General features: G+C 37.4%; 1 protein-coding gene and 1 pseudogene across 5 annotated transcripts in view; one reads left to right on the forward strand and one right to left on the reverse strand.

Moving 5' to 3' along the window:
* Positions 1-23894, forward strand: part of LPAR1 (lysophosphatidic acid receptor 1) — a 137079-nt gene that overhangs the window by 39041 nt on the left and 74144 nt on the right. Inside the window, exon 2 of one of the 5 annotated variants that reach the window (XM_063082194.1) lies at positions 17541-17615. The exons of the other annotated variants lie outside the window; for them this stretch is intronic. The gene's annotated coding sequence lies outside the window, so the exon portion shown is untranslated. The remainder of the gene's footprint in view (positions 1-17540; positions 17616-23894) is intronic. 5 annotated transcript variants of the gene reach the window in all.
* LOC134365562 (probable gluconokinase) lies at positions 19880-20635 on the reverse strand (annotated as a pseudogene).

Here is a 23894-nt window from a genome sequence, read left to right on the forward strand (position 1 = left end):
TAGGATAAATGGCTCCAGCATCTCCCCTTCACTCCTACAAGGTCTGGTTTGGTTTTCACGCTCCAGCCGTTTGGGATGATGTTCTTGGAAAGGAAGAAGCTCCTGACCCCTTATGGGACCCAGAGTCACTCTATGTTGCATTGGCACTTGGGTGACTCTGCCCATTCTGTGGTTGCGGCTACCACTTTTTAGTCCCCGAATCCCACATAGTAGTTCACCTTACTCATCTTCCCTCCCCCAAAGAGAAGATCTTCCTTCCAAGTAGGAAAACTCTTTAAGGTATCTTCAAAGATGCCTGTGTGTTTATAACTTTTAGCACCAAAGATAGCCCTTTCTCTTTTGGTTTGTGGTTCCTTCTATTAAGCAAATTACATTAGGTGTCCCCAGAGGGTGGGCTCTAGGGTGATTAGTGTGCTGCCCTGGTTGCCTTGCTCTGGCCAGCCTTTACTTGAGATGCGAATGTGTACCTGTTGGCTCTTCCCTTGCAGTGTCCTAGCTTGCCTGTGAACTCCAGGGACTGGGAAAGCCATAATCCTTTCTTCTCTGAGACCAAATCTCTGTAGTTTATATTCTTTACTATTGATTCCACAGGACCAAGGGATTCTTAGTCTCAGTGGGCTGCTGCTGACCTGCTTGGGTTCCCAGAGTTCCTCATCTGCTATACAAACTAGGTTTCTTGTAACCAGCACTTCATATTTTAAAGAGAAGTGACATGCCCATAGTGCTTTAGATTTTGGATGGACACATCTTTCTAGAGCCTGGCCTTGTATTTGACTTACAGTTTTAATTGGTTTGTTCTATTAGCCATAGTAGGAAAAATCCTATCTCTGTTTATAGTTTTAGGTCTCTCGGTTTATCCTAAGTTCGGTTAAGAATAAGAGAGTACCCGATGATCTAGCACTCAAAAAACTGATGGGTATGGCACTGTGTTCATCGTCACCATCCGCCATTGTTATTTTACATGTGACACTTTTCTCATTTTTAAAATTAAGTTTATTTCAGAAATATGTTCCCGCATTGGGTCATACTTTGAGTTTTGTGTGATTAAAATTGCCTGGTAAAATTAAATGCTCATTTTGTCTCAAGATAACTAGACTATGTATACTATTACAGTGTTTTTCTGTTTAGTATGCAGGTTGAGGTAGCTCAGAAGTAAGTTTGAAAATTGATTTCTCAAGGGAATTTTACAAGGAAAGTATAATACATGAATCTGTGATTAGAACTTTATTCCTTTTTAAAAAATAAATTAAATGGTTTTATTATGATAGTTTGTATTTTATCCACGACCACATTAAAGTTGCCTCTGCAATTGAATGCTCCTACAGTAATAGTAGTAGTGGTGGTTATTAATCAGCTGAAATATATCAATGTTATATAAAGTAAAAAGAGCTACAAACCTAGGAGAAAGGAAGTCCCGAGGCAGAACTTTTAAAAACATTATTATCCTCATGTAAAATATTTAATTTCCAATCAAGTTCAGCATAACAAAAAGCTAAATCTTATTATACATTCATATGAGTTTTTATGTGGAAGTTTCTACTAGGGTATTTATTAGTAATCCCAGACGTTTCTATCCAGAGTATTTATTAATCATTATTTCATATATTATTTGATATATTTTTGGAGATGCTGTGTATCTTATTTTTGAAACAGAATTCTAAATGGGCTTTTTATTTATCTGCTGAATCAAGATCACTCATCACTTTTCTTGAAATGGAAGGAAGCCAGTGGTCTGTTTCGATGTAAAAGAGATAGATCTTCAAGCAAGATTAACTGTTTTTACTTTTTGTTTCTGTGTCATTTCAGGAAATGTATGCTGTTTTCCCCACATGGGATTGTTAGCACAGAATGCCATTATAAGAGACCATGTGGGGTTTTAATGTATTAAAAAACAGAAAACACGCCCACTGAACAAAAGGAGCTAATTATGAGCTTACTATAACTGTCTTACTGTTTACATTGTTCTAGATGTATTTAGTTATATTTAATTCTGACTCTACAATGAGAGAACTCTCTGGAGATTATATTTTGTAGGAGAGAATAATAGTACTTTCATTTTAATTGAAAAGCAACAAAGCTTTCTTTCACTTCACAATTTTTGTGGACAGTGTTTCAGTGCTGTCCAATAGAAATTTTTGTAATGATGGAAATGTTATATTTCTGCACTGTCCACGTAGGTGAGTGACTGTCATCTTGGATGGTGCAGACCTAGACTTTGGAGTTACGGCTATGGCCCATTTGCTAGCTCTGTAGCTCTTACCTGGCTTCTGAAGCCTTATTCTTTTGGGCAAGCACAGCTCCACACTCAGGCATGTGGCTGGAGTTGTGGTGCCATGCTTGCTGGGTTGTAGCACCGGCTCTTGCACTTAGCCTGGCGCCCTTGTGCAGTGAGCAACTGGCACAACGAACAGGGACCATCTCCCTGGCTACCTCTGGAGGCTCTGCACCCTGACTGCTGAAACAGGAGAAATACCTCATCCCATATCCCAAAGAGGTCCCCTAATCAAAGTGGGGCCCTTTGTTTCCTGAGTTACAAGTCAATACTAAGAGACTTGGCTAGTGACAAGGAAGTTCGTCATGTTAAAATTCTTCCTGTACCCAGGTCTTTTAGAACTTGGACTTCTGTTCTTCCATACTAAGGAGGCCATTACCAAACCAGCAGATTATTTACTGTGCTTACTGACTTAGAAAAAAAAACTTCTTTGCACAGAATATCTGAAAGTGAAGAGAGAAACGGGCAATAGTGGTGGTGTGAACTGAATGTTTGTGTCCCCCAAATCCATGTGTTGAAATCCTAATCTCCAAGGTGATGGCATTAGGAGGTGGGGCATTTGGGTAGTGATTAGGTCATAAGGGCAGAGCCCTCATGAATGGGATTGGTGCTCTTATAAAAGAGACTCTAGAGAGTTCTCTTGCTCTCTTTCCACTTGTGAGGATACAACGAGAAGATGGCAGTCTGGAACCCAGAAGAGGGCCTTACCAGAATCCAACCTTGCTGGCACCCCTATCTCAGACTTCCAGTTTCCAGAACTGTGAGAAATAAATGTTTGATGTTTAAGCCACTGAGTCTGTGGTAATTTGTCATAGCAGCCTGAACTGACTAAAACAAGCAGTTAGCTCTCTGGTGGTTTTAGAAAGCAGTACAGTGATGTTCTCTGCTGTTCTCTTCAGGACCCCATATTCTGGAAAACGAGGTAGAGAGCAGGAGGTCTGAACCTTCTAATGTACTTCTAGCTGTTCTTTTTCAGAAGCAAAAAGCATTCATTGGACACTGCTTTTAATTCAGCTCCATCTGCCCTGTTCTTAATGGATATTACTGCCAGGTGCTAATAAAATGGCAGGCTGTTATTCATTTCAGAGCCGTTTTGAGTTTCTTTTTGTTTGTCTTTATGCGTATTTTAGCTGGAAATTGGGTGGGGTCATATCAGGGAATTTGGGCTGATGTCATCTTTATTCAGAAGTCAGTTTATGGCCATTTGCAGGATTTATTGATTTAACTACAACTTTTGATCCTAATGAAATGTCTCTGGGTTGAATCGACTGATCTCAAGGATTTTAGGCTTTAATGTTTTTCAAGAGGATTGATACAGCCACCCAGAGAGTAATGTAGTATATAGGGAGTTATCTGTTGACAGATCAAATTCCATTTCCAAATGATGTAAAACCCACCTACGTCCTCATTCCTCTGCCTGCTTTTAAATTTATAATTTAATAAATTAAAAAACCTTTGAATGCATTAAGTATTGCCTTTCCAGTAGAGCTATGGTATGATCTTAAGCTCGTGAACAGGAAATGAATGTAAGAAGCCTCAAACCTGTTGGCCAGTTCTTTTCTTAAAGGAGAGCTTGCTCTTGACTTTGTCAAAACTAAATCTGTTGCTTTTGGCAACACCCACAGTGATTCAGATGGACAGCATTAAATAGCTTCTTTCCATAGGTTGATTCATATAATGATGTGATGGGTATGTTTTGCAACTCACTTATTTTTGTGAACACATGTTGGGATGAAGCCTTGCTCAAAAATACATGTTCTTAGAAGCTTCATTACGTGTGGGTATGTTTTAATGTCCAAGCTTTATATATGGTAACACCTGCCATTAGATCTTTTCTTCACTGGCCTGTGGAGTTTCAGTTAAAGTCTTTATTGAATAATTCAAAAGTACTCTCCTAAGAAAATTTCTGGCAGTCCCGTCTAATTTGAGCAGGTCAATCCAAATTGAAATGGTCCTCAATCTGGATTAAAGTCCAATTTATTTTAGTTTTTAAAAGAAAATGCCAAATTTGTCTTTTATGCTGGGCATCAAAAACAACTGAAACTGTTTTTAATCAACAACACTGAACCCTTCAGACACTTATCAAAGACCTCTGTCTTAAATTATTACTTTCCAGTTCTATCAAAGGCCATTTGAGGCCACTGATACACTAAATGAGCGGGTATAGTGAGTGGCTCTCTAGTGGCCCCAGGACCAGTAGCACCAGCCATCACTTGGGAACTTGTTAGCAAGTGCACATTTTTGGGCCCACCCAGACCTTCGAATCAGAAACTCAGTGGGGTGGGGCCCAGCTGTGTTTTTTTATTTACTCCTAAATGGACTGTCTCCCTTCATTTATTTATTTATTTATCATTATACAATGTAGTTGATTTTCGTGGCCCTCTCCCTCTCGCCCTTTCCCACCCCTGTCAAAATCCTATCTGTTCTCTTAACAAGATTAAGGAATTATTGTGATTGTTGTGTCTCTCCCCCCCATTTGTTTATTTATTTATATTAGCTCCCACCTGTAAGTGAGAACATGTGGTATTTCTCTTTCTGTGCCTGGCTTATTTCACTTAACATGATTTTCTCTAAGTTCATTCGTGTTGCCGTGAATGGTAGTATTTCATTGTGTTTTATAGCAGAGTAGTATTCCCTTGTTTGAAGAACCTTTCCCAGCTCTGGTCAGCATCTCCTTTGGGTCTTCCTCCATGGGATGGATGCATGACAGTTGTTAGTAGCTTGACTGTGAAAGAGTTAATGTTTCCCAATACCAGGCACTGATATAGGCAGTAGGGAAAATCTGGTTCATTTTGTTTCAAAATAAACCATACCTCGAATAAGTACAAACAGCTGCAATGCGGGCTTGGGGCCAAGAGAAATCAGTGTGGTGCTGTGAACTCCAGCTGAGAGGAGTTCATGTAACACGGATCTGAGATCAGGCTCCATAATGAAACCATCAGACCCCAGCAGGAGAAGAGTCCTTGCATGTCACCCTGGTCACCTCCATAGCCACCACCCCAAAAAGCTGGGGAGGTTTCTAGAAGAGGTGGCTTCACCCCCAGAGCCACTTCTCTGCAGTGGATTGAATACACCACATTTTGTTTCTTGCACCCCAGAACTGCAAGAATTGTAAGATGGGGAAATCTGGAAATGTAAAGGATTTGTACATTCGCTCCCTGCTTATTTTATCTCTATGACTTGGCTGAAAACAGCAATCACACTATCCCACCCTACAGGATACTGCTTCCCAGCCCTACAGGAGTTCTTGGTCAGGTAGAAACTGCAGCCACTGAGTCCATTTGGTTGTTTCTTCTTTTCGCAGAATTTTTAGGTAATAACAGTTTAACAAAACTTTTTTTTTTTTTCTTAGCTCATTCCTTTTGATCAGAATTTTCTTTCTAATGTTCTAATGCCTTATTTCCCCTTTGGAGTGGCCCAAATTCCTTTTCACACTTGTTTCTATGTGACATTCTCCATTCTTTGCATATTTGGCATATCCTCCTGTGTTTTTCTAGACATTTTCTAGACATTGTAGGACAGCATCTTTCAGGCTGTTGAGTAGATGTCTACAAGTCTTTAAAGTGGGGCCTCTTAGCTGTTAAGTCTCCAGTTGGTTTTTAGGTCATATCAGGCACAGGGGCTTTGTGGCTATTTTGTGGTTTTACTATCTTTTCACAGTTCATAAAAAAGGCTCCTTTTCTTTTCCATTTTCTGCTGCTTTCTTGATAAACAGCTTCGACAATTATTTTAAAAGGTGTTTACTGTTACATTTAAATCATTTCATAACAGGAAAATAGGAGTTGGAATACCTAAATTAGAAAGGGCCCCCATCCTTTTTTTTGGTTTGTTTTCCTAGTTACTAAATCATTGTGAACAGAGAAGAGTCATTTAATTCCTTTTGCTTCACTTTCCTAATTTCTTCGAGAGTGGTACATTTTGAAATGTTACCCATAGAATTGTTATATGAAAGAATAAAGCCAGCCTTTAAGACCTTTCAAGTTGGTAAAATCATGTATGTGAATTCTCAGGTATTTACATATCCTCAATCCAGCTGGGAATAATTCATCCTCTAGCACAATGCTAGTTTTTTTAGGTTCTCCTATATACTTTTTAAAAGAGGTTTTGCCATGAGGGATTTCACTGAGGAAGAATGTATACACCAGGAACAGGAAAGGAAATGGAATTAAGTTCCTCATTAGTTTTCCCATGCTGAGGTAAATACTAGGATTGTATTCAACAGGTATTTTTTTTTTCTTCAAAACATTGGGCAGTCTGTATAAATCTAGACTTATAGATTGGATACTGATTTTTTTTTTAAAGCTAACTTTTATTTCCACTTTAATTAGAGATTAGTGAAGAAAACTAGGTTTCTTATTTGGCTCTTGAACTTTCAAAATAAACAAAACTTTCATATTTTTGAATAGCACATTGTGGGCCAAACAACATCTGGAAGAGATTATTCTCACTGGTAGGCAGAAGAAATTTCAAAGAACATGGTACATTGCCACATTTCTCCTATACTCTGGAAACAGAGGTACTTAGGGCCACATTGCTGGAGCATCTGCCTTTTTTTTTTGGCATTGAATGTAAATGTATCTCTGTAATACTATGATATTTCTTTAGTTTTTGGAAATGCAGCCAGACTTGGTGTATGATGCTGCCTGCACTGTTTACTGTGGTCTAGACTACTCCTTTTTCAAAAGACCTATTTAGCTTTTGGCAGCATGTCTCTTATACTTAGCTATTTGTCTGAGATATCTTTTCTTGTCTTCTCTAAAATGAGGCACATATGTGTCTGGAATAGTCATGTTATTTGTAACAGTAACTTCTAGCCAGATTAAAAAAATTTTTTTTAATTAAATTTATCCTTGGGCATGTGTATTCTTATGGTTCGTGCTGACACACGAATGCTCTCTTCCATTTAAAAACTTGTATATTACATGATTTGCATACGATGTTCTAAGGTATTGTGTACTTCCCTGGCCCCAGTGCTAGAACCAGACATTTCTCTAAAGAGCCTGGTTCCTTTCAGTAGGGAATGGTATTTAGAGACCACAGTGTAAGTGCTAGGTGTGCTTGTTGTTATTGGGGTATCGCTACTCCCAAGCTTCTCACTGTGCAACACACATTTACACCTATTCTTATTTCTATTGCTGTTGGAAACCATGAGTCCACACCTCTTTCTACTTCTGTCCTGGATGCCCCCTCACCTTTCAGGCTCTGACATGAGCTCTGGGCTGCCTTCTCATGGGGACATCCTCCTTCCATTGTTACAAACTTGATTTTTTTTTTTATATTTGTTTGTGGTCATATTTTCTTATAAGCCAGGGTTTTCTATTCAAGGATAATGATCTTTAAATATTGTATTTTAAACATCTATAAAATAGCATTTTTCTTTATTATAAGGCATATACTTTTTTTGAACAAAATTTTTTATTGAGGACATACAGAAAGTAAACATATTTAAAGTGTACAATCTGATTTGACATAGGTATATATGAGGGTGTTTCAGAAAGTTCATGGACAGTTCCATATTATCTTTTAATTCTACTTTTCCATGAACTTTTTTTTTTTTTTTTGACCGCTAAGGGGATCAAAACCCTCAGCATGGTGTGGTCCACACCACGCTCAGCCAGAGAGCGCACTGGCCATCCCTATATAGGATCCGAACCCGTGGCCTCGGCGCTTCCAGCACTGCACTCTCCCGAGTGAGCCACGGGGTCAGCCCTTCCATGAACTTTTTTGAAATACTCTCATGCCTTTGAAATATCACCACAATCAAGACAATGAACATATCCATCATTGTCCAAGTTTTCTCCTGTCCCCTTGAAATCCTCCCCTTGTGTCACCCAGGCAGCCATTGCTCTGCTTGTGGTCATCATAGATTAGTTTACATTCTCTACAGTCTTACATAAATGAAATCATACAGTAAGTGCTATGTTTTGTCTGGCTTCTTTCACTTAATTCTTTTGAGATTGATATAAGCTGTTGTGCATATCCAGTAGTTCATTTCTTTTTATTGCTGAGTAATATTTCATTGTATGGATATAAAACAATTTGTTTATCCATTTGTGAATTGACATTGGAGCTATTTCCATTTATTGGCTATTATAGATAAAACTACTGTAAACATTTGTGCTCAAGTATTTGTATAGACATATACTTTCTTTCCTCTTGGGTTAATACCTAGGAGTGAAATAGATGGATTGGATGATAAGTGTATATTTAGCTTTTAAAGAAATTGCCAATCACCTCTTAAATTTCCAACCTGCCAATAATCCAGTGTTATGTTTCAACTTGAATTTTGTAGGGTACATTCATACCATAGCATTTACCATATCCCTTATGAGTGGATTAATCTATTCATGGATTAGTAAATAAATGGTTTAATGGATTAATGGGTTATTATGAGAGTAGCACTAGTGGCTTTATAATTATGAGAGAAAGAGAGACATTAGCATGCTCTTGTCCCTTCATGTGATGTCCTGTATTACCTCAGGACTCTGCAGAGAATGTTTTCAGCAGATATGACCCCTCAGCCTTGAACTTTCCAGTCTTCAGAACTATAAGAAATAAATTGTTTCTTTGTAGATTAAAAAAAATAATAAATCGCCAAATTGTTTTCAAACTGATTTCATCTTACATTCCCACATCAGTGTGTGGGATTTGTAGATCCTTCATATCCTCACCAACACTTGGTGTGGTTGGTCTTTTTAATTTTGATTTTACCCATTCTAATATGTAGGTAGTAGTATTTCATTTTGGCTTTAATTTACATTTTTCTAATTGCTCTTCTGTGCTTATCTGCCATCTGCATATTATCTTTGGTGAAATGTTCAAATCTTTTTCCCATTTTTTAAATGGGATTGGTTTCTTACTGAATTTTGAGATTTCTTATATACTTTGGATACAAGGTCATGGAACGATTTGTATTATCTTTTAATTCTGTTTTTCCATGAACCTTTTGAAGTACCCTTGTATATACTTTGAAAGTATTTTCTTCAAGTTTGTGGCTTGTCTTTTGAAGAGCAGACGTTTTTAATTTTAATGAAGTGCAATTTTTCAATTTGTTCTATATGAGTCATGCTTTTGGTATTTTATCTAAGAAAACTTTGCCTAACCCAAGTACACAAAAATATACTCTTATGTTTTGTTATAGAAGTTTTATAGTTCTACATTTACATTTAGGTTTATGATTCATTTCACTTATTTTTTGTATGAGGTATGAATCAACGTTTGTCTTATTAGTGGGTTTTTTTGTATGTGTGTGTGTGTATGGATATCCAATAGTTCTAGCACAATTTCTAAATTGTCTTCATGTTTAAAAGTGGAGAAAAAACTATCTTCTCTCCACTGCATGGCCTATTTTACCTTTGTCAAAAATTAGTTGTCCATATAATTGTAGGTCTATTTCTGAATTCTCTATTATGTTTCAGTTATCTATTTGTCTGTCTTTAGTCCATACCATACTGTCTTTATTGTTTATTATACTTTTAATGTCTGTGGGATCAGTTGTGATGATCCCTCGTTTATTTCTAATATTAGTAATTTGTGTCTTCTCTCTTTTTTTCCTAACTGATCTGGTTGGAGGTTTAGTAATTGTATTGATTTTCTCAAAGAAACATCTCTTGGATTTGTTTTATACTTTCTATCTTATCATAACCAACTATTTCCTTTTTTCCTGCTTACTTTGGGTTTTATTAGATTGTCTTCTTCTAGTTTCTAATGGTGAAAAATGAGGTTATTTATTTGAAACTTTTCTTCTTTTCTACTATAGATGTTTAATGCTATAATTTTCCTTTTAGGTACTGTTTTAGTGGCATCCCACATATTTTGATATGTTTTGTTTTCATCTTCCTTCCATTAAAAATATTCATTTAATTTAAAATACTTTCTAATATCCTCCTTCAGTTTCTTCTTTGATCCATAAAGTATGTAGAGATAGGTTATTTAGTTTTCTAGTATTTGATAATCTTCCAGAGACTTTTTTGTTACTGATTTCTAATTTAATTGAAGTGTGGTCAGAGAGCATACTTTGTATGACTCAAATCCTTTTAAAGTTATTGAAACTTGTTTTATGGCCCACAATATGATTTATCTTGGTACATGTTCCTTTTGCACTTGAGAAGAATGTGTACTCTGCTAGTTTTGGGCTGAGTGTTCTCAAAATGTCAGTTCGATTTAGTTGATTGTATCATTCAAGTCCTTTGTATTCTTACTGATTTTCTGTTCTGTCAATTAATGACAGAGGGATATGGAATTCTCTGGCTGTAATTGTGGATTTATTTATTTCTCTTGTCATTGGTTTTTACTTTGTGTATTTTGAAAGTCTGTTATTAGATGCATAAGATTTTAGGATTGTTATGTCATCTTGATGAGTAGAGCCCTTATCATTATGAAATGACCCTTATCCCTGGTAATCTGTTTTGCTTTAAAATCTACTCTGTCAGAAGGGGAACCCTCCTACACTGTTGGTGGGACTGTAAATTAGTACAGCCATTATGGAAAACAGTATGGAGGTTCCCCAAACAACTACAGATAGAACTGCCATATGATCCAGCAATCTTGCTGCTGGGTGTATACCCAAAGGAATGGAAATCATCATGTTGAAGGGATACCGGGACTCCCATGTTCATTGCAGCTGTATGTACATTAGCTAAGAGTTGGAACCAACCTAAATGTCCATCAACAGATGACTTGATAAGGAAAATATGGTATATATACACAATGGAATACTACTCTGTCATAAAAAGGAATGAAATTCTGCCTTTTGCAGCAACATGGTTGAACTTAGAGAAAGTTATGTTAAGTGAAATAAGCCAGGAAAGAAAGAGAAATACTGCATTTCCTCACTCATAAGTGGGAGCTAGGGGGGAAAAAAAGAGAAAGAAAGAAAGATACAACAATCACAGTAATTCCTTAAACTTTCAAAAGGAGAGAACGGAACTGAGACCACCAGAGGTGGGAAAGGGGGAAGGGGAGCGGGCCATGGAGAAATTGTTAAAGGGCCACAAAAATGTTTACACTGTGTAACAATAAAATAAAGAAATAAATAATTTTTAAAAAAGTAATATTAAAAGAATAGATTTAATAGGAAATGAAAATCTGAAGATAGCTTGGTAAATAACAAAGCCTTAAGGATCAAAAAAACCCAAACTACTCTGTTTGATATTAATATAGGCACTTCAGCTTTATTTTGTTTAGTGTTGGTGTGTTATATCTTTCTTCACCTTTTACTTTTAAACTATTTGTGTCTTCATTCATAAACAACTATTGGGTTATTTCAACCACTTATAGTTAACGTATGTATATGTATTTTGATATGGGTATGTTTAAGTCTGTATTGCTGTTTTTCTATTTGTCCCATCTGTTCTTTGTGTTCTTTTTTTCTTTTTGCATTTGGCATATTTATGATTTCATTTTATCTTCGTCTTGGCATATTAGCTATAACTCTTTGTTTTGTTTTAGTGGTTGCTTTAGTGTTTATAGTAGGCTTTAAAAACTTGTCCAAGAATGTTCATAGAAGCAGAATCATCAAAAAGTGGGAACAATTCAAATATCTAACAGCTGTTGAATGGATAAAAATTAAATGTAGTATTTCCAAACAATAGAATATTATTGGGCAATAAAAATAAATGAAGCAATGATAAATGCTACAGTGTGCATGAACCTTGAAAACATTATGCTAAGTGGGAGAAGCCAGTCACAAAAGGCCACATGTTAGATGTTCAATAGACAAATTTATGAGACAAAAAGTAGATTAGTGTTTTTCAGGGTCTTAGGGGAGGGGAAATAGGGAGTGACTGATAATGGGTATGGGGTTTCTTTTGAAATGATAAAAATTTTCTAAACTCGATTGTGATGATGGTTGCACAACTCTGAAAATACCAAAAACCATTGAATTTTACACTCTAGATGGTTGAATTATATGGTATGTGAATTATATCTCAATAAAGCTGTTAAAAAAGATAATCAACAAAAATAATAAATAACAATGGGGTTTATTACAATGATAATAACATTTTTGTTTATTACAAAAATAATAATAGTGGGGTTTATTACAAAGGTAATTACAAGTGTGGCCTGTTGTGATTGACTTCTTTCACTTAGTGTAAGGTGTTCAAGGTTCATGCATGCTGTAGCATTCATCATTGCTTCATTTCTTTTTAGTGCCTCATAATATTTCATTGTTTGGAAATACTACATTTAATTTTTATCCATTCAGTATCTGATAGACATTTGAATTGTTCCCACTTTTTTATGATTCTGGAAAATGTTTCTATATACATTCTAGGACAAGTTTTTGTGTGGTATATTTTCAGTTCTCTTGGGTATATACCTTATTCTCGTTCCTTTCTATGCCACGTCTATTTTTTAGCTGGTGGCTTTAAAATGTTTTTCTTTATCACAATGTTTGATAAATTTGTTTATGATGTTTGTTTTTGTGCTCGTGGCTCATTGAGCTTGTTGAATCTGTGGTTTTACAGTTTTTATCAAATTTGGAAATGTTTATTTTTTATTTTAAAAATATTTTTCTGTCCTCTTTCATTTGGGGACTCCAGTTCAGTTATGTATTACTTAGTAACAGGAATAGTTCTGAGAAATGCTTCATTAGGCGATTTTGTCATTGTGTCATAGAATGTACTTACACAGACCTAAATGGTATAGCCTACTACACACCTAGGCTATATGGTTTAGCCCATTGCTCTTAGCCTGTATCACCACAAGCACATAAGTCATGCATTGCACTATGATAGTACCATGGCTATGACGTCACTAGGTGATAGGAATTTTTCAGCTCCATTACAATCTTATGAGACCACTGTCGTATTGAAGTCCATCATTGGCCAAAATGTTATGTGGTACATGACTGTATATGTATATCAATCCTCTTGAAATTTTCCCACAATTCACTAATGTTCTTTTAATTTTTCTTCTTTTTTCTCTTGGTGTTTAATTTTGGATAGTTTCTATTTCTACCACTTCACTAATTTTTTCTTCTGCAACATAAAGTTTTCTGTTAATCCCATCCAGTGTATATTTCATTTCATACATTGTATTTATCGTCTCTAGAAGTTTGATTTGGGTTTTAAAATATCTTTTATGTCTCTCCTTAACTTTTTGGACATTTGGGATATGGTTGTAATAAATGTTTTAACGCACTTGTCAATTCTAACCTCTTTCAGTTTTGAGTCTATTTCAATTGAGTGATTTTTCTCATCATCATTTATTGTATTTTCCTGCTGCTCTATATGACCAGAAATCATTGAATGAATGGCAGACTATGAATTTTACCTTCTTGGTTGCTCATATTTTTATGTTTGTATAAATATTCTCAATCTTTGTTGTGAGTCAGTTAATTACTGGAAACAATTTGCTCTTTTCATGTCTTGCTTTTAAGATTTGTTAGTCAGGATCCACTCAGTGTTTAGTCTAGGGCTAATTATTCTCCACTACTGAGGCAATATGTGTCTGAGTACTCTACCCAATGTTCCATGAATTATGAGAGTTTCCGGTCTTGCTGGTATGAGCAGAGACTGTTTCCAGTTCTGTGTGAGCACCAGGTAAAATTTCCTGCAATCCTTTCTAATGGATTTCTCCAGCCTCTAACAGTTTTCTCATGTACATTCTCTCATCCGTTTTCTGTTGATTACTCAAGGAGGACAATTTGTAGACTTCTGGAATTTTCAGTCTTACCAATTCTCTCTCTGATCTCTGTTCTGTGAGCTCTAGCTGCCTTGAGCTTCGTGGATTCTGAGATCTGTGTCTTTAACTCAGTAAGTTCCATGGGCTTCTCCTGGATTTCCCTTCTACGGTGCCTGTACTGTGGCCTGGGCACTCTTGAGGCAGGAAGCTGGGGCAATCATAGGGCTCACCTTGTTCTTTTCCCATTTCTCAGGGATCATTGTCCTTTGTGACCTAATGTCCAATATTTCGTATATTTTATCTTATTTGTTTGGTTGTTTAGACAGGTGGTTATATCTGGTCCCTGTTATTCCACTTTAGCCCTGTACATTCTTTTTCTGTAGAAAATTAAAATGCCCATATCACCTCAGGGTATAATACATATGTATGTATTGTCTTCCTGTGTGTGTGTGTCTTCCCAAATAGGAGATAAATAGATATATATTTCAATACAATTTAATTTTATTGGCTGTATAAAATTGAATTGCATGTACATAGTTTTAATAAGTCAGTTGGCAAGTACTATATTATTGGATGTTTAGATTGTTTCTAAAATTTTCCTGTCATACATCATATCACATTAAGCATCCTTGTAGCAAAACCTTTGCCCTTAATAATAATATTCTAATATTAATATTCTCTCCACAGTGTAAATTCCTAGTTGCGGAGTTACATACTGATTCAGTGTACTTTTTAGGATCTTGATGTGAACTACACATGAACACACATATCCGTAAAACATTCCAGAAATATACTTGAGTGACTATTTTCTTACACTGTATACAAACTCATCAGAAAACTACCTTTTAAGCAAAACATTCTCATGTTGAGGTACAGTTTTAAGTTGCTATCCTTTGATTCAAGCACTCAGAACTGATTTTTATTTATTCTCCCAAAGGTGCTTGAATTTTAAGCTACTTGAAATCTTGGATCATGGGAGATGCCTCTGTCAACAGAACCCTGTTGAAAACTGTTAACTGGGCTGAATCACGTTTCTTACTGCAGCCACAAACTTTATTCTAGCTATTTTAACACTTTGCCCCACCCCCATTTGATCTCTTTTCTTCCCTCTTTCCCTTGTCTTCACCTCTACCGTATAATTTTTTTCATATTCCTTCCTTTTAAGGCCATTTTGGAATTACTTCTGATATTAGCAATATGCAGTTACTTTTAGAAGGTATCTTCTAAGACTCCTCCACTGGCTATGGATGGAAGAGTCTAGGTTGTCTGAGCCTTGGTTGTAGAGGTGGTAATTCTCCTTGTCCTGAAAACCATGGACTGAAAACAGCCCAGCTTGGCTCAGTGGCTCCCTCCTTAAGCATTCCTCAATAGGAATGTATCCACGTTTTCTTTTAGAGCACTTTCTCCCATAGGTGAAATTCTAATTCCCACCTGTCTTTGCACTGCTCTGGGTCCCTAGGCAAATGGCTGAGGGTCATGGCATGAAGATACTAAGAAGATCAAGAGTTTAGACATTGTGTTCCTCGGGCTCTTGAAGGAAACAGGGCATTATTAAATCTTTCTGTTACTGTATTTTGTTTTTGTTGCTTATAACAGAATACCTGAAACTGGGTAATTTATAATGAAATGAAATTTATTTCTTACATTTTTGGAGGCTGGGAAGTCCAAAGTCCAGGAACACATCTGGTGAGGCCTTCTTGGTGGGAACTCTACAGAATCCTGTGGTGACTAGGGTATCACATGGCAAGAATGGGCTGAGCAAGAGAGACCCAACCTCCTCACTTGCTCTCCTTGTAAAGCCATCAGAACCAAGCTCATTACTCCATGAATGGGTCAAGTCCATTCAGAAGGGCATAGTCCTCACAATCTAGTCACTTCTGAAAGGCCCCACCGTTCAAGTACTATAATGGATTTCCCAACCTCTTAACACTGTTACAATGGAAATTAAGTTTCCAATAAATGAACTTTTGGGGGACACATTTGACCCACAGCAGTTACCCAAAGAGTAATTCTCCTACTTTTCAAGAGGATTTTCTCAGGTAACTGAGAAAAGATCCTGGAAGCCATTGGCAGATGACACGAGCTCAGTCCTCAGCAGTAGTGGTGGTGGCAGCCTCCCTGTCCCCCCGGACATCCCAGGGATGGGGGGCGGGCAGTGAGGATCAGAGCCACTCATCCTTTATACTTGAGTCATAACCCAGGACACCTGGGTGCACATGCGCAATGACATTAGACAATAACCAAGGAACACCTGGGCGCACGTGCTTATTTACATCAAATGGTTGGCAAGATTCTGAACATCTGAGGGGCCCTGACCATTTTCCTTCACTTTCCCTACAACTTCTCTTCCTTCATTCCTCCTTAAAATGCAGATCTCATTCCTTCTCATCTTATTCTCTCCCTTCGTGACCGATCACACTCCGTTAAGATCATTTTTCTCTAACTCAGACGTCTGTAGTTCCAGTCCATTCCTGATCTACTATTCTACCCCTCATTATAGGACGAGCTACCTTGACCTCGAGACTGTAAACAGGGTTGGGCCAATATATCCTTCACCCTAGTAGTGACAACTGTTCTGAGATTATTCCGTAAACCGTGTTTTACCATTCCTGGTTATTTTGATAAGTTTCAGGATAGTATTTCTCTCCATCAGGAACACTTCTAAAGTGAAAACTGTATGCCTGTCAGTATAGTCTTTGAAATCAGGACAGTTAGTTTATTTATAAAATTTTTGGCCAGTTTCTTCAGTTTCTAGAATAGTGGACTTTGAACTGGTAAACTACGTGTAAGATGGTGGGAAGTGGTTTGTACATCTCTTTCTGCAGTCAGCGTGAGCAGGATGGGCCACTATATGCCCTCCTTTGAATGCATCAACTTTGTGCCATATGGAAAGAATGATAGGCTTTTAGGCCAAATGTAGAATAAAAGATGTGAATGAAAAACTGGAGAAGAAAATGGAAAAACTGATCCTATGTACGGAAAAGGAAAGATTTAAGAACCTGAAATATATAGTCTTCTGTGAATATTTCGAAGCAAGATCTTAGGCCTGATACTCTGAGGAAGAGAGGAAAGTTTCTGCAGGCTCAGGTGGAGATGGTATTTTAAAACGAAATATGGGGAACTCATTTTTTTTTCTCACATGCTTTGCTAATTCCTTTGTTCTTACTCTGCGTGTGAAGCAAATGGACACTGAAAGTGATCACAGCTTCTTCCATCCCAGCTGGACCATTTGTCTCACTGTTTTTATGGGAGGCCGTGTAAGGAAAGGTAGCCCAGATAAAAAGTTTAGCATGGAAGGGAGGGAGGTTTTGGTGATGGGGAGCAATAATCAGCCACAATGTATATCGAGAAAAAAAAAAAAAAAAAAAAAAAAGTTTAGCATGGCCATTTCTTTGTCACCCTGTTTTCTCTTTCCCTTTCCTTTTTGGTTCTTTAAACCTGAAGTTCTGATTTTATCCACTTTAGAAATAAAATAGTATTGATTGGTTCTTTTCTCAAAAGGTGAAAAGTTTTCTCCTTGTGATTTTGTGGAGTTTTCATCTTAGCTCATTAGTGACTCACGTGTGTATTTTAATTTTGTAGCTTTTCTTTCAGTAGTTATTGCCACATTCTTTTTTTTTTGTCATCGTTGTTATCACAGGTATTCTGTGTTTACAATGGATTGGCAGTCTTCTCATGACGAAGATCTCCTGAGCATGTCATTTTGATTTGTCACGTGAGTAGTTGCATTATGTCATTGAGTGGATTTTTCAGGGTGAAATATATCCTGATTATTATATATTTGTAAGTGCCTTGTTCTTGCTTTTGTAAGTAAATGACAACTTGGCTGAATGTAGAGTTTTTGAGTCACTCTGTATTTCTGACAGTCTTGAAAGTTACTCCTTTGCGGTGTCATCTGTTGTGGCCAGGATGATGGCTGTTTCCAGCCCAGTTTTTTTCATCTTGTAATTTGATTTTTTCCCCCTACTTTATTATTTTTTTTAGTGGGAATTCTTTTAAAACTTTTGAAGTTTAGTGACTTAAAAACCTGTGTCTCCACTGTATATCATTTGCTCTATATTTTTCCTAGAATGTGGTTAGGTTTTTTAAAAAAATTGTGCAAAAATACACGTAATATAAAATTTACCCTCTTAATCATTTTAAGTGTACCGTTCAAGTAGTGTTAAGTGCATTCCCATTGTTGTGCAGCCAATCTTTAGAACTCTTTTCATCTTGTAAAACTGAAACTGTACCCATTAAAGCACTTCCTTCTCTTCCTCGCCCCACTCCCTGGCAATCACCATTCTACTTTCTGTCTATCCAAATTTGACTACTTGGGGTATCTCATCTTAGTGGAATCATACAGTAATTTGTCTTTTTGTGACAGGCTTATTTTACTTCGCATAATGCCCTCAAGCTTCATCCATGATGTAGCATGTGTCAGAATTTCCTTCCTTTTTAAGGCTATATATACACATGTACAATGTATATACAACATTTTGTTTATATCTTTTCATCTGTCATTGGACCCTTGGGTTGATTCTACCTCTTGGCTATTGTGAATAATGCTGCTATGAACTTGGGTGTACAAATCTCTCTTCCAGATCCTGTTTTCAGTTCTTTTGGATATATACCCAGAAGTAAGATTTCTAGATCTTATGATAGTTCTTTTTAAAATTTTTTGAGGAATCTCCATACTGTTTGCCATAGTGACTGCTTCGTTTTATCCAACAGTGTGCAAGGGTTCCGGTTTCTCCAATTTCTCCACATTCTTGCCTACACTTATTTTCTGTCCTTTTAAAAAAATAAATAACTAAATAAATAATGGCCACCCTAACCAGTGTGAGTCACTGTAGTTTTAATTTGCATTTCCCTGATGATCAGCGATGTTGAGAATGTCTTCATATGTTTGTTGACCATTTGTAGATCTTCTTTGGAGAAATGTCTACTTAAGTCCTTTGCCCATTTTTTAATCAGGTTATTTGTTTTTGTGTTTTTGAGGTGTGGGAATTAGGATAGTTTACTTTTGTTATTAAGTGACTTCTGTTTGCTTTGTTTTTCTCATGTATGCCAATTATTCCTATATTGAATATTTATTTTCTGTGCTCTATAACCATAATTTCTGATCAATTTAGTAAATTCCATTATTATAAGCACATGTGATTTTTCTTAATCCAGTCTTTCCTGGCATCGGCTTTGGTTTTCTCTAGGGGCACTTCATAGTTTAAAATTTTTAGTTTCTGCAGTGATATTATTTTTTCTTTTTTAAAATTTTTAATCAAAATTATAAATGTTTGTAATTGAAAGTGTCAAATAGCTCTATGAGGCTTGCTAAGAAAAAGGTGTCCCTGTTCCCTTCCTCTCACGCTCCCTTCATCATAGGTACCATTTTCAGTTGGTTTAGCTGCCTCATTGATGTTTCTATAGAATCTCTAAGATTTTTACTTAAAACAGTTTTTTTAATCATGTACAAAACGTTTTGAAATGTGTACACACTGTAAAATTCTAAGATTTTTAATTCTACTTTTCGATTTATTGGTTTTAAATATTTATAGACTTCCCAAGTGGAAAGTGTACCATATACATACTCATATCCTATATAATTTGGTCTTTTTGTTGTTGCTGTTATTTTTACCAAGGATAGCCAAGTTTCATTTATTTGTACAAACACTCACATGAGCAAGAGTGTTCTAAACAAGGAAATCATTTCCAGCATCGATTACAGAATTTCCTCTGATCATTTGATGGGGTCACAGATAAATTAAACTTCAATTTAAGCTTGACTTTTAAAGTTCCTTCTCCTCTTCTCCATGATGCCAAGCATATCACAAATCCCTAAAAATACACCCAAACACGTATATCTTGACATCTTGATATACAGTTTGTTTACCTTAAGAAGAATTAGGAGTAATGGTATGGACAAGGAGATTGGAACAAGGTTTGGGGTGGGTTAGAGGCTTATGCCTAATCCTGTTCTGGACTGTTGATATGAAAGGATTCTCAGTTCATTTTTAGAGTTTCCATAGTGATTATCTCTGAAGGATTTTTGTTCACACTGGTTTGGGTGAAGTTTTCTGGAGCTGCTGGGGCCTCCAGAGTCTGGAACTGGGACTGCAGTAACTCAGGGGGCATAAAATGTCCTTTTCTCTTGAGTAAGCGTCCACAGATGACCTCAGATGACCCCGTCAGACGTACCACCAGGAGCTGCTCCTCAGCCGGCTTTTCTTCCTTTCCTGACTCCTCATGCTTCAGAGCTGCACTGTTGTTTTCCTTGTATTAAAATGTCTGTGTGGGGCCGACCCCGTGGCTCAACTCGGGAGAGTGCGGCGCTGGGAGCGCCGAGGCCGCAGGTTCGGATAGATCCTATATAGGCATGGCCGGTGCGCTCACTGGCTGAGCGCGGTGCGGGCGACACCAAGCCAAGGGTTACGATCCCCTTACGGGTCACAAAAATAAATAAATAAATAAAAATAAAAATGTCTGTGTGCATTGTCTTCAGGCCTGAACAGGCTAGAACCACATGCTGGTCTGAGGCTACAACTCTTACTAAAATGTCACACAAGTTGCAGAGCCATGGAATCCTGTCCTGGTCATTCAGCATATTCCTTTTCCCACCTTCATTTGATTTTTCCTCAGAGTGATAGTCACCTGCGTCATAGAATTTCCACCCTAGCTTGATGCCTGTGGGGTGCCTACAGTGGATGTCCTTGAGCTGCTCATGCCCGTCACCAGCAGCCAGCTGGCACTGACTGCCATGGCCTCGGTTGCCTCTGGGCCCACTGGCCAGGCTTTCCTGGCTTGGTCATGATCTTGACTAGGTCATTATTCAGTGTTACTGTGATGATGATCTTGCTAATGTCGTTCATACCTGAGCCATGTAGAATTCTATGAATCCTTGTCCTCTTCTGCAAATGTTTTGTTCTCCTTTAAGTTAAACATTCTTCTGATGTTTGCTTAGTTTTTTATGTGCTTATCACTCACTCGATGCCAAACTGTCTCAGTTACAGAAATCTGCTCTTAGTGTATCCAGACACAGTTATTTGGTCAAGGCTACCTTTTAAGTCTTCTCATCTGTCATGCCGGGTTCTCCCTTTTTGATTATGCCAGAAATTCCCTCTGCTTTTTTCCTGTATTGGATTCCTGGCCCCTGTATTACATGGCATGGCTTCCTTTTCCTTAGTTTCCTTCCCGTTTTGCAGAAGAACATCCTCCAATAGATTCTAGTTGTAAATGGCTTTTCTCCTGGCTCCATTGACTTCTAGCTTCCAGGGTTGCTGTTGAGAAGTCCAAAGACTTTCTGATTCCTAATCCTGAGTTTATGAGCACCCATTCCCCACTCACTTTTTGATATTTTACAAGAGTTTTTTTTAAATCCCCAGAGTTAAAAAAAAAAAATCTCATGATGTGCTTAATGTGGGCATATTAAAATCAGTTGAGGCGGGCAGGTAGGCACTCACTGGGACCTTATGGTCAAACTTATGACCTCTCACTTTAAGAAATGTTTTGAATTATTTGGTCACACCCCCTAGCCCCCATTTCCTTTACTCCTTCTTTCTGGAATTTCTTCATTTGTCTAGTAGACTTCCTGGACTAGCCCTTTAGCTTTCTCATTTTTACCATTCTCATATTTTCCTTCACTCTCTTTTTCGCTCAACATTTTGGGCAGGTTTTAAAATTTACATTCCCATCGCTCTCCTGAATTCTGAATGATCAGTTTTTAAGCATCCTGTTTTTGTTTCAATGAATGCAATATCTTCTTCTTGATGTTACTCTTGTTAAGTCTTTCGATTTGCTCAGACTCCAGAAAGAAAATCTTCCAGGCTCAGGCCTTAGATGGTAGAAGACTGGCTTCAGATGCTATTTAGCTCTGGTAGGGTGAACTGATACCAAGAAAAACAGGCTACCACTCTGGCTTTCCGATATCTCACCTTGTTCCTCCAGGTTTGGGGTCCAAGGTTTTTTTCTACTTCCTTTCTGCTAGACTCTAGAGCTCTCTGAAGAATGATACACAAGTTTCAAGTCTGAAAAATTTCCCCATTTGATCTAAATTGTTTTACATCTGTAACTCTTTTCTAAAACGTTGAGGATGAATTTATTCTTTCCTGGTTCAGCATTGACGGCTTCTTTTCTCTTTTAGTACTTTTTCTTCCTCTATTCTGTTTTGGGGATTGGGTAACTTTAAAATACTTAGCCTTGTGGCTTTTTCCTCCTTGGAAGGCTGGGTTAATCTTCTGCTTCACTAGTTTTATTTTCTGCTTTATTTTACATTCTACTTTCTGCTCTCTTGACTGCTTTCATTCGAGTTTGTAATTCAGATTTTCTTTTCTCTGGTTAATGCAAAACTCTTTTCTGATCTCGTATTTCTTTCCATGACTCCCTGCTCTGTGCTCAAAGATGCTGCTGTGTCCTCAAGAATTTCAAGAACATGAACTAGAAATTTTGTCTTTTATAAAGTATTCCCTTTTCTCTTTTATGAATATTCCCTTTCCTTATATTATGTGCCCATATTCTCTTTTCAGGCAACTCTGAATATTGAAACTATTTTAATGTTATATTGCTTAACAACTTAGCTTGGCTGAAATGATATTGGACCCAAGCATACAGTATAAATATTTCTTAAGTAAATATTTGTCTGATTCTAGAATATTCCCTCTTTTTTTAACCATATGTTTCATTTGCCTGGTGGATTTGGATTTTTGTCTGTTGCTTATGCTTAGAGAGGGAAGCCTATACGTATTCAGGATTGGGTATTGCCCTGTGTTCTTTCAGGAGACTTCTGTGAGTCACAGTTTGATGCAAGTCCAAGTGAAGGAAAAGGTTAGATTTGTAGTAGATTAATTTACCAATTAGAAATTCATCTTCCTGTGAGGCCTGGGGAGGGAGCCAGCATCTGCTCCAGAAGTAATCAAAGGGAGCTTTGCCTCAAACCAAAGACTTTCTTTTAGGTATTTGGTGTGGCACTCAATAATTAGCAAGGTCATTGTCACTTGGCATGGCTGCCCTCCTCAGAAGCCAGCTGGTAGTTTTTTATTTATTTTTTTTCTTCTCGCATGTTTTCTGGGGCAGTCATCATGGCTACATGTAAATCAGAAGTAAATGCAGCCAGAGATTACTTGCTGGGCTAGCCTCTGGAGCCAGGAACCCTTTTAAAGGAGTTAGTGTATTTTAAAGGTACCGCAGCTCTCCCCTGACTTAGTTCTTTCTGGCCCTCATCCTTCTGAACTAGGGGTTCATTATGGGTTTATTGGGTTCTCATTTGCTTATTTTCTGTCCATACAGTTGCAGTTTCACGTGAAAGGAGTGTTATGTCCTAGTCCTTTTGTCAGCCTCCCATGTTAATTCTTTCCAGTACATATTTTTGGAAGTTTAAGCAATAGTTGGGGTCCAGCTGTAGTTTCTAGGGCTAATTCAGGATATTTCCTATTCTTATAATCAATTGGTCATTTCTTTGGTAATCTGGCACAAAGGAATGAGCCTTTGTAGTTTTCTTATTTGGAAATTGTATTTTATGCAATTTGAATTGTAGGGGGAAATACTGAGGTGATTCATACTCACTGTCTGTAGGGGAATGGATGAACGGTTCAGTAAATACATGGATGGCAATGCTCATCTTTTGCAAGTGAGAGGCATTCGAGGTCGTTTTATGGTTTTGAGAAGAGCAATGTAGATTAGAAGGGATGCCTAGGAGAATGGAAAATGGAGACAATTGGGGAAGAAGAGAAAGGGCAGCGGCAGTGACCCAAGGTCATTTGGAGAGTCTGATGTTGGTGGGACAAACCCATACTGCCTTGTGGTTTTCTGTGGCTGGGATACAGCTTTGGAGCTCAAGCAAAGGAGATGGAGAATTAGGTGCTGATAACAGGTTGGAAGAATCACAGGACAGTCATCCACGTACCTGGAAGAGTTTGGAAGGGTGCATTTCTTTAAAAATTCTTGTGCCACTCTGTAGTTGACGGTCTGGGCTCTGCAGGGGGCTATTATGTCAGAGTGAACCAGCTTATTCTGCTGGAGACTG

Source organism: Cynocephalus volans, chromosome 17 (genome assembly GCF_027409185.1).
Source record: "Cynocephalus volans isolate mCynVol1 chromosome 17, mCynVol1.pri, whole genome shotgun sequence".
Taxonomy (NCBI): domain Eukaryota; kingdom Metazoa; phylum Chordata; class Mammalia; order Dermoptera; family Cynocephalidae; genus Cynocephalus; species Cynocephalus volans.